The sequence below is a fragment of the Odontomachus brunneus genome, unplaced genomic scaffold, assembly GCF_010583005.1.
Source record: "Odontomachus brunneus isolate Ranch 3 - 2012 unplaced genomic scaffold, Obru_v1 Obru_scaffold_071, whole genome shotgun sequence".
Taxonomy (NCBI): domain Eukaryota; kingdom Metazoa; phylum Arthropoda; class Insecta; order Hymenoptera; family Formicidae; genus Odontomachus; species Odontomachus brunneus.
In genome coordinates, this window is record NW_022639521.1 from 1,475,147 (window position 1) to 1,485,857 (window position 10,711).

Here is a 10,711-nt window from a genome sequence, read left to right on the forward strand (position 1 = left end):
TATATGTGTATATATATATATATATTTTTTTTTTTTTTTTTTTTTTTTTTTTTTGAAAACCTATAAAAAACCTACTCTGGTTAGTTATTTGACAAAAATTTGTAATCGATAGATAATCGTCAAATTAACACGCAAGCTACTTTTTAACTGCATAATTTTGTCATAATTAATTTTATGATAATTTTTTTATTATTGAAGCAAAGTGAAAAATTCTATAATACTTTCAAATCTGTGAAATCCACCGAATGTATCATTTTGTGGACATCTTTTTCTTATACTATCGCGTCTTGTTAAGTATCTTATTAAGTATAATTAATTGCATATAAAAAATTATACAGTCAATAAAAAGCCGGTGAAACGAAAAACAAATAAAAAATATGTGCATTCCTCATTACGTTTATTTAGCGTATTTTTAGTAAATAAATTATAGTTAATGAGACGTGATGGCGACATTTACCGCTGTATACTTGTATATAAAGTCAAATTGAACAAGAAAGTTCTCTACTATTCTTCACTATTCTGACCACGTAGATATTTAGTTATTTAAAAAAGTTTGATGCATTATTGTACGCAACTGTATAGCAATCTTCTTTAATTAATAACTAAACATGTACATGATCATTTGGTAGAGGACTTTTATATTCAGTTTGACCTAATATACAAGTATACAGCGGCAGAAATCGCCATCACAGTTCATCTACCGGCGCGTGATCATTCACGAATCTCCTTTGATTAATAACCTAAAATATTACGTGTCATTCGCAAAATTATAGAGGAATTTTTTGTTCAATTTAACCTAATCTATCTATACATCGTGGCCTCCACAAGTTACCGGACACTTTGTATAACTGCATAACTGTATAACTGCACGCCAAAAAAGAACTAGCTTCCAGAACTAAAAAATAGCTGTGGCAGATAAGATGTGTCACTGAAATAGAGACAGCTAATGTCGATACTACCGAAGCTAAATATATTCGCTGTTTAAACTTAGGCGCTACAGCGAGAAATATTAGCTGCTAGAAACAAATGACTGTAGCAAATGATTGTAGCTGTGCAGCAAACTTCTTTAATATATGCATACGATAAGAAATTTAGGAATAACTGCCATTTTCTTAGCTATTTGAAATAATGTGCATTTTTAATGTCACCTAACATATTTGAATTTCATAGCGAATACATTTTAGGTGTCATAGCCAATTCTTAGCAGCAACAGCTAAACGATTGGCCTTTTGACTAAGTTTGAATCAGCTACCGCGGTTTAGCTGATATTACTAAGTCACTTTTTTGCGTGTGCATACAGAAGATAAATAATAAAAAAAAAAAAAGATGTACTTGTTGACTCAGTCAGATAGATTTTTACGCCAACTTCCATACCTTTTAGAGATTTTGCTTTTCAAAGGCAGTTTATTTTTGTTAAAAATTTTTTTAGTATCAAAGTAGTCCTGCAGATCAAAATTTAATAGAAAAACAACGAATCTTTGTTGCGTCAACCTAACATATATGCCGTTATTGAGTGTATCCACGTGTGTGTGTGTATTTACGTAATTTATTTGTACCTGCCTTACGAAATACTACGAGAAATGGCGCAACGTGAAAAAATGAGAAAGACGTTAGCCTCTCTCAAAATATCTGGAACATAATGGTAAATGTCGCGCAAGTGCACGCCGTTGTCTCGCTTGTTGCGCAGAAACTGGCCCACTTTCGGCTTTATTTAGATGTGCCGAAATAGAAATCGCGCGGTGGATAGGCGGCGAGGTGCATCACTCCCAGAACTGCGCAATGCAAATTATGTTGTGGCCGAACAATCGATCCGCCCGCCAAGATTCCTCGTTTTTCCTCATGATTCAGCGAACGTGTTTTCGCCAGTCATGCGTGACGAATTGCATAAACCAACATTGCCAAAAAATTCGCTAACAGCTGTCTTTCTTCCCCCTCCTCCCTCCCCCACATTTCCGATCATCTTCTCGATTTAAAGACGGGAGAAACGCAGGATTTTATAAAAAAAATTATTAAGGAATTACGTAACGTTGCGAAAGAGCCTCTTCTTCTTCTGCTTCCACCTCCTCCTCCTCCTCCTCCTCATCATCATCATCATCATCATATTGCTCTTCCTCGAAGGTTCTTTCAGATCGAGGCATTCATTCGGACGTACTCGCGAAAGATCGAGACGAGAGATTGGGACGAGCCGGCCATTGGACGCGAGCGAAGAGCGGACTGTCACGGTTGGTTTTAATCCAACCGGAAGTCTCTCTCGCTTAATCGTACCTTCGGCCGGTCAGTAATCTATTTTGACTCCTTGTCGAAGCTCCCACCACGACGGGAGTCTGTCCAGAGGCTGACCCGTTCGGCGTCTTTTATTAGAGCCAGTTCGAGAGTCTCGGAAGGGAACGAGAGACGACGAAGGCGCGACCACGAAAATCCCTATCGCAGTGAGATCCGTATCCTCGATCCGCGCGGGGAAATCGATCGCCCGCCGCGAGCGATCGATCGACTGACTGACTGACTGACTGACTGACAGATTGCGACAAGAACTGACAACAACAGGGAGGAGAACAGAGGGAGGGAAAAGGCGAAAACACAAAGGGAGACAGAAAGAAAGAGAGAGCGAGGGAGAGAGGGAGGGAGGGAGGGAGAGAAAGAGAGAGAGAGAGAGAGAGAGAGAGAGAAAGAGGAGAGTGATCGCGGCCCTTTTCGACGCGAAGTTCTCCTCCCGTCGACGAGCCGCGCGTGAGCGAGCCTGTTGCGATCGCGTTCGAGAAAGGCGGTTTCGGATTTCGGTAAGTGAAGTACGCCAGCGCGTAGTCGGCCACGCGATCGCGCGATTACGCGCAGGGATGATGGGTGTTTACGAGTCGGCTGCCAAGAGACGACCCGCGAACGAACGAATAAACCAACGAACGCGCGCACGGACGGACGAACGAACGGAGGGACGGACGCGATCGGCAGGAGAAAAAGTCGCAAGAGTCATGCGAGAGGACGATCGCGATGACAACTCGACTCGATTCGGCTGAGGCTGATGACTCACGAGCTAATCCAGTCGCGCGCGTCTGTGTCTGTCTCAGTGTTGGACGTTGATGGATCAGAATTCTGTCTCACCGAAATAATCAGCAAAGTTCCGGTCTGATCGCCATGATATAAGGACGTGTTCGAATCTGTTCGGACGTGTCTTGTGATTCTTTTGGGGGGATGTACTTTAGATTATTTTCAAAGCTCTTGAAACTTTCCTCCTTTTGCGAATATCGGCAAAGGTCTAAGGCTAATCTATAACGGTAAGGAGTAAGAATAAAAAATTAACCAATCATAGGTGAATATTCTCCTTACATTCGACTACGATTGGTCAATTTCTTATTCTTACTTCTTACTGCCGCACTCCTACGGCCATTACAGATGCTCCTTTATTGGAGTTATTAATTGAGTGAGAAAAAGAGAGAGAGAAAATGATCAGCAAATCAACATTTGAAATGAATCAAACACCATATGTGTGCACTGACAGAAGAAATACGTAAAAAATAAAAGATACTTATTCTCTGTGAATACCAATAACATGTTTACTTGAAATTTTTTTGTTCAAATAGAAACAATTGCTTTCGTGAAGAGATAAGGTTTCAAAAAAATGTAGATTTTCTTCTTTGAGAAATATTCTGTATTAGTATAAGTATGTTCTTAGCACCCGAGTAAATATTCCTTATTTTTTAGATGTTTCTTTCTCAGTGTCACCATAAATATGATTTAGTCGATTGATAATATTAATTATTAATCGACGTATAAACAATCACGTCGAAATGACTTGACTAATAATTAATTTCATCAATCAACCAAAATATTTGTGGTCACATACATGACGATGGATTCATTTTGATCTCGCTGATCTGTCGATTATTTTGGTCAATTGAAATCCTAATCGATTAGCGTCCAGCACTGAAGTCTCCGACGATTAAGTCGCATCACGCGTGCATCGCCGCTTCCACGCGTGTCGACGCGGAATCTCGCAAAATTACGACGCGAAATCGATTCATTGCAGGCGATTACCGCGCCGTATGTTTATGTCGCGTTAATATCGCGGCGGATTTTTCAACATGCCCGAACAGCTGACGCATCGAGTCTAAATCCGAGTCTAAGTTCGCAGTAATCTAGAGATCCCTCTTGGAAATTTTACAGTCTCAACAAACCGATGTTTTCGATTATTTTTCTCTCAATGACTTGAACTTCATTGCGTTGAAAAGCGCGCTGCAATGATCGAATACGTGAGCGACATCTAATCGACGCGAATTGTGCGAGATAATTTGACTGGTGCGAAGTAAAAATGACAACAGAACGTTAAGCTTGATCTATCATGTGTTTTTTGCTTCCTATTTCTTTCTCTTTATCTCTAAAGCCTGATCTACAATATGCTCTTTGTGTTCTGTTTTTTGTCTTCTGTCTTTTTCTGACTTAAAACTTAAGGTTTGAGTCAGAAAGAGATAAAGAGAAAGAAACAGGAAGCAAAGAACACACTCTAGATCAAGCTTAAAGCCTAATCTACAATGTATTCTTTGCTTCCTGTTTTTTATTCTCTGTCTTTTTTTAGTTTAAGGTTTGAGTTAGAAAGAAAAAGAAACAAGAAGCTAATAACACATTGTAGATCAAGCTTTAAGGTTGTTTCAACTTTTTGGTAAGTTAACTGATAGTTCAATCATATGTCTGTCTTTGTTTTTCCTTCAATTTAAAACCGACATATAATTTAACTATCAGTTAACTTACCAAGAAGTTAGAACAACTGGCCTTTTGTAACTCAAACCTTAAAGCTTAATCTACAACGTGTTCTTGCTTCCTGTTTCTTTCTCCTTATCTCTTTCTGACTCAAACCTTAAGCATTAAACCAGAAAAAGACAGAGAACAAGAAACAGGAAGTAAAGAGCACATTGTAGATTAGGCTTTAAAACATGAAGAACACTACGAAATACAGTCAGGAGCGAGGAAACTTGCAACACTTTGACCTCGATGAACCTCGGGGCGCTTCCAGTATTCAACAGGAAAATTTATCTTCTGGAAAGTTACTGCAAAAAACAATATCCTATTGAATATGAATGTGTTACATAATCCCCTATTGAATATGGATGTGTTACGAAACTCGTCGAAAGAGAAAAATGGTGCAACCCTTCGGCCTTTGACTGTAACAATACTCTGCTTAAACAAGATTTGACAGGTCTCTCCTTTTCTCAACGTAGGCTGGAACTCAACGCAGCCGATGTCCAACAAGAGAACTTATTTTCTGGGAGTGGAAATTCAGTGGAAATGGGGAAACAAATCCTCCCATTGGACATCGGCTGCTTATCGAGCTGCATTGAGGAGAAAAGTGTTTAAACCGTGTTGAATCCGAGTTGTAGCTCGATAGGATTTCGTTGGACGGGTCGTTTGGTATGAATTTGTGAATCGATACGATCGGGGCGGCATTCGCGACAAATCGTCCCGAAGAGACGAAGAGGAATCGCGCGAGCAGGAGAGATTTGCACGTGATCCTCGCGCGCGGGAAGACGTCGCGATCCCCTCGACCGAAGCCTACTGTCGAACCTTCACGAGTGTTCTGAGTTTCAGTTCGAGCCGGTGACGGATTTTATACGAAAGCGTGGCGCAACGGTGACTGACGCAATCCGCCATTATAGAGTCGCCGTAAAATTCCGGCGCATTGTCTATTTCGAGCGAACAACCGAGCGTTTTTGCGACTGCTGCACGCGGCTGCTGTGCAAAAATCGCCGGACGACTCCACTCGCTGACGGAACGCGCACTTCGGATGTCGATATTGCAAAAATCCTCTTTGACAGTTCCATGTCCAACGTAGAGCTTATTCGGATATCTGACTAGCTGGGTATCTAAAATTTGTTCCAATCCGAAAATTCTGAATTGTATTTATTAGAATAATTCGAGTTATTCGGGTCCCAGTTCAGAATCATCAGGGAAATCGATATTCAGAACCGAATTCGGATATGAATTAAGGAGGAAAACACCTTTTGAAGGTCGAAACGCAGATCTTCTTTGTGGATTTTTTTGTAGAAGACATTTATTTTATACATAATATTATATACAAAATGTTTTTAGATAAGTGCGAGAAACTAGAAGATATTTCTTTGTCGAAAATTAAAAAGGGTTTTTCATACAAATATAAATATAAATACTTATATTCTCTTAATCCCTCCTTAAGGAGTTACATTTCTCTAAAGGAAGAGGTAAAAATTAAGTTTTTATTGTTTTTTCAAATATTGGAAAAATTAAGAAACAAAATCTGGTGAACGTTTTCCTCTAGTAAAAAGACTATTTATTGATATTTTTTTAATATTCCCGTATTGCATTATAAAGGGATGAAACTAGCAATCCCTACTTAGTTTTTTATTACAACTTTTTAACGAACTAAAATATAATCATCTAAAAAAAATGCGTCAGGAAGCTTCATTTCTTTAGAAACTTTTTTATTTGTTTTATTTTTTCATAATAGTTTTCAAATAAAAAAATAAAATACATTATCATGTACAGCACTATAGTTCATTAAACTATATTTTTAATGAATTTGAAAATGTTTAGTAGACGATTATATTAGACTGGCAACTCGTTTTGCATTAAAATTTCATTTTTTAACTTTTCCAACCTTTAAGGAAAAATAAAAACCTAATTTTCAACTCCTTCTTTGGAAGAATATAATTCCTCAAAGTAGAATATAAGAGTATATATTTATATAAAACCCCTCTTTGTTTTTCGCTAAAGAATTATTTCCTAAAGTTTTTTGCACTTATTTAGGATCTAAAAATAGTGATAAACATTGAAGATTTAGAACGTTTCCAGAAAAAGATTCAAGAGTATATAATACGTTGATCCCCATGATTCGCCCCCGAGATCCCAGAGAACTGAAACAGAAAGACAAAAGGCATTATTAATCCATAGATATAATCCATAGATAGATGGCTATTATTGGAAGTAGAAAAATTAAAATCGGGATATTCTTTCAATTTTTTGCTAACCATAAAAATTTTTGTGGGAAAATCTATCCGCGATACATCATAGTCAAGTCAAAATTATTTTTACGATTTACAAATTGGTCACGGCATCACATCTCAAAGTCACGGGTTCGCGCAGGTACTCGTGTCTCGAAGTGGCTCCGAATGATTTATCGCACGTCCGCTCTTCGAGTTCGCTAATTTATTGTTGGTAAACGCATAAAGCGGACGCATAACAGAAACAACGCAAACATACGATGAACGCGACGATCCATCGTTTCACACGCAGCGCCGGCTACACGAGACATAAATTCGCTTTTAAATATGATTTATACTCATACAATCTTTGTTAAGTTGTTTCTCCAACGGCGATAAAACGCTTGTTAAGTATAATTCGTTCGCCGCGTTACAATTTAATTTTGCAAGACCTGCACATTGCAGATTCAGCGTAGAATAATGTTGAGGTATCAACATGCTAACATAAAAAAAAACAATAACAAAATAAAACATAATTCCCGTTGAATTGGTTAGAGTTCTCGCACATTTATTGCTGTAAACATAAACTCAAGCTAAAGAATCAACCGGGATTTTAGGATTCTTCTAGCTAGAAGAAGATTGACGTGATTATATAGATAGAACTCAAACTGAGTATCCACAATTTTAAAAATAAATCTTAGTTACTTTTGCATACGATCTGATTTACCGGCAGTTCTTTAGGAAAATATATCTTACTTACAATCTACCTTCATCTAAGAGGACTCCTGTATGTATTTAAATTAACTATAGCCTGGCAGATCTCTTTGTGTTCGCTATAATGTAAGATGCTGTGACTCTCACTGAAATAAGAGATCATGTTGCACCAAGGACATTCTATTAGATTTACTGCAGCCTTGCAAACGTGACAAACGTTGGGATTGAAGAAGCTATAATATTCTTTTGACGCTAGAGGACGCTATAAGAGAAACTACAGCAAAATCCTGATTGATCCTTCAACTAAAGTTTACGTTTTATGTCTGTGGTTACGGTAATCCTTGTGTGAAAGCTCTTAATATAGAAATGACATTGATTTATTAAAAATTCTATAACACATATGTAAATACCCAGACCAGCTTCTATGATATTCGCAATAATTATTGAGATATTAATTAAAGAAGATTTGTGGATGATCACGCGAGATATAATAGACGAGCTGTAGCTCTGCCATCGTGTTTTTGTACATTATTAAAACTGAACAAAAAAGTTTTATACCATTTTCCTAATAACTTTATAGATTTTTAATTATTAATCAAAAAAGATTGGCGGATAGCGCTCGTGATAATATATTAGTGTTATCCAGGGTTGGGAACGTTACTTTTTAAAAGTAACACGTTACCGTTACTTGCAGTAAAAAGTAACTCGTTATCGTTACTCGTTACTGATTCTAAAAAGTAACGCGTTACCGTTATTTGAAAAGTAACGATAAAAAATCGTTACTTTTGTAAAAAAAAAAAGTTAAAATCGACTTACAAAACGAATAGTAAGAGAGAGTACATAAATTATACATATATAAAGACAAAATATAAGATATTTAAGCGGGAAGTATTCTTGCATAACGACATAAAGCCCATTCTACATTAGTCGCAAATCGCAATGTCGCAAAGAAATGGACTAATCATATTCGATTGTTCTTCTTGCGATCGAAGAATAATCAATTATGATTGGTCAATTTCCTTGCGATCTTGCGATTGCGACTAATGTAGAATGGACTTTAAGGGCGCCGCACACAAATTCACATAACAGTAACGTAAGACGTACCATAAAAATGGACCAATTACAATCGAGTATTCACAAAAATGGCGGTATTACGGTTCGACGATACTCAAAGTGATTGGTCAATTCGACGGTACGTTACTGTTATGTCAATTCGTTTGCGGCGCCCCTTAAGCGTGGTCTACAATGAGAATTTAAGCCATAAAATTTAAGCTTTAAGTCCTAAGCCGTAAGAAGTTGACCAATCACAGTCAATTATAAGAAAAATAATTGACTGTGACTGGTCAATTTCTTACGGCTTAGAGCTTAAAGCTTAAATTTTATGGCTTAAGTTCTCATTGTAGACCACGCTTCACTGCTTTCTACAATAAGCAAAAAGTTTTAAGTCGCAATAAAATTTATCAATTACAGTGGATTGTTCTTCTAATAGTCGACTATGATTGGTTAATTTTATTATGACTTAAGATTTATTGCTTATTGTAGAATGGGCTTTACGGAAAGCAGCACATTAATTGTTTATCGTGTGCAAACTTTCGTCGCGTGGCAAGCGTTGCCGCGTTCTGTGTACAGAAGTCACTATAGTAAAAAAGTAACGATACAAGTAACGATGAATTTCGTTACTCGTTACTAAAGAAAATGTAACGCCGTTACTTTTTCGTTACTGATACAAAAAAGTAACGGCGTTACCAAATCGTTACCAAAAAAAAGTAACGAAATAGTAACGTCGTTACAAGTAACGCGTTAATTCCCAACCCTGGTGTTATCTAATTAATATCTAAAAATCTACAAAGTTATTAGGAAAAAGATAGAGGACTTTTTCTGGTTCGACGTAAAGTACAAGCACACGACGGCAGATGTCGCCACCACAGCTCATCTACCATATCTCGCGTGATTATTCACAAATCTTCTTTATAAATTAATATCTCGATAATTATTGCAAAATGGTATGGGACTTTTATGTTCATCTTATCCCGTTATTATGCCTCCAGAGCTTTGAAAGTAATTCTGAGACCTGTTCTGGGATTCTGTAACTCGTTACTGAAGTTAACGACCGTTTCGTTATCGTTGTGTAGCTTTTATATACCGTTGAAAAACTGTGCAACAATAACGAAACTGTCGTTAATTCCAGTAACGAGTTACAGAATCCCAGCACTGATCCTGTATGTATACAGAGAAGATAGAAGAGAGATTTAACTAGGAAGTAAAAATAATATAAATAATATAAAATTCTAATAATTTTATAAAAGATTAAACAAAAATATAATATAAAAGATAATAAAAAATATAATAAATATATAATATAAAAGATTTAATAAAAATATATACTTATGAAAATTAGTCTAACTGTGCACACAATGACCAATTACATAATATTATTTTTACATATGTGCGGCCTAACATCGAGGTTTCACATCGAAGCGTACAGTTCCGTTGCGGAACGAGTTAGACAGATATAAATAATGCTAAAGATGTACAGCGGTCAGCATTGTGCGACTGAATGACAGCTGCTTCGAAACGCGAAAATAATTAGAAAAAGCCGGCGACACTCCCTCTAGCGAGCAACGCGAGCGACGCAATATCGAAGGGTTGCGCGCCTCGCACGCCAAACATTCTAGTTAGGTCTTTGCACTTGACCATTTCCTGGTTGCCAGAGTCACGTCCTCGTCTCGATCTGCCAGCGCGTCTTTCATTGTTAATTACACTCGGCACTTTGCAGAAACAAGATAGACGGCCTCTCGAGGCCCGACGAATGTATCTTTGCCTCGTCGCGCGAGGAATGATCGATAACACGATTCATCCTGACAACTACGCGAATAGATATCTCGTGACGAAAGGAGGAACAAGGAGAGTGTGCGAGAACGAATTCTTAAAAGGGAAATGTATAAGATGTGTAATTCGAGTCGCCCCCGGCGCGCGCTGAAGTTAAAAGAAAAGACAAATAGAGAGAGAGAGAGAGAGAGAGAGAGAGAGAGAGAGAGAGAGAGAGAGAGAGAGAG

At 37.6% G+C, this 10,711-nt stretch overlaps 1 protein-coding gene across 7 annotated transcripts in view; it reads left to right on the forward strand.

The window, feature by feature from the left end:
- The window catches only part of LOC116846861 (four and a half LIM domains protein 2), a 642,247-nt gene that overhangs the window by 553,935 nt on the left and 77,601 nt on the right, over positions 1 to 10,711 (forward strand). Inside the window, exon 1 of one of the 7 annotated variants that reach the window (XM_032821232.1) lies at positions 2,660 to 2,777. The exons of the other annotated variants lie outside the window; for them this stretch is intronic. The gene's annotated coding sequence lies outside the window, so the exon portion shown is untranslated. Of the gene's footprint in view, positions 1 to 2,659; positions 2,778 to 10,711 lie in introns of those variants that run through there. 7 annotated transcript variants of the gene reach the window in all.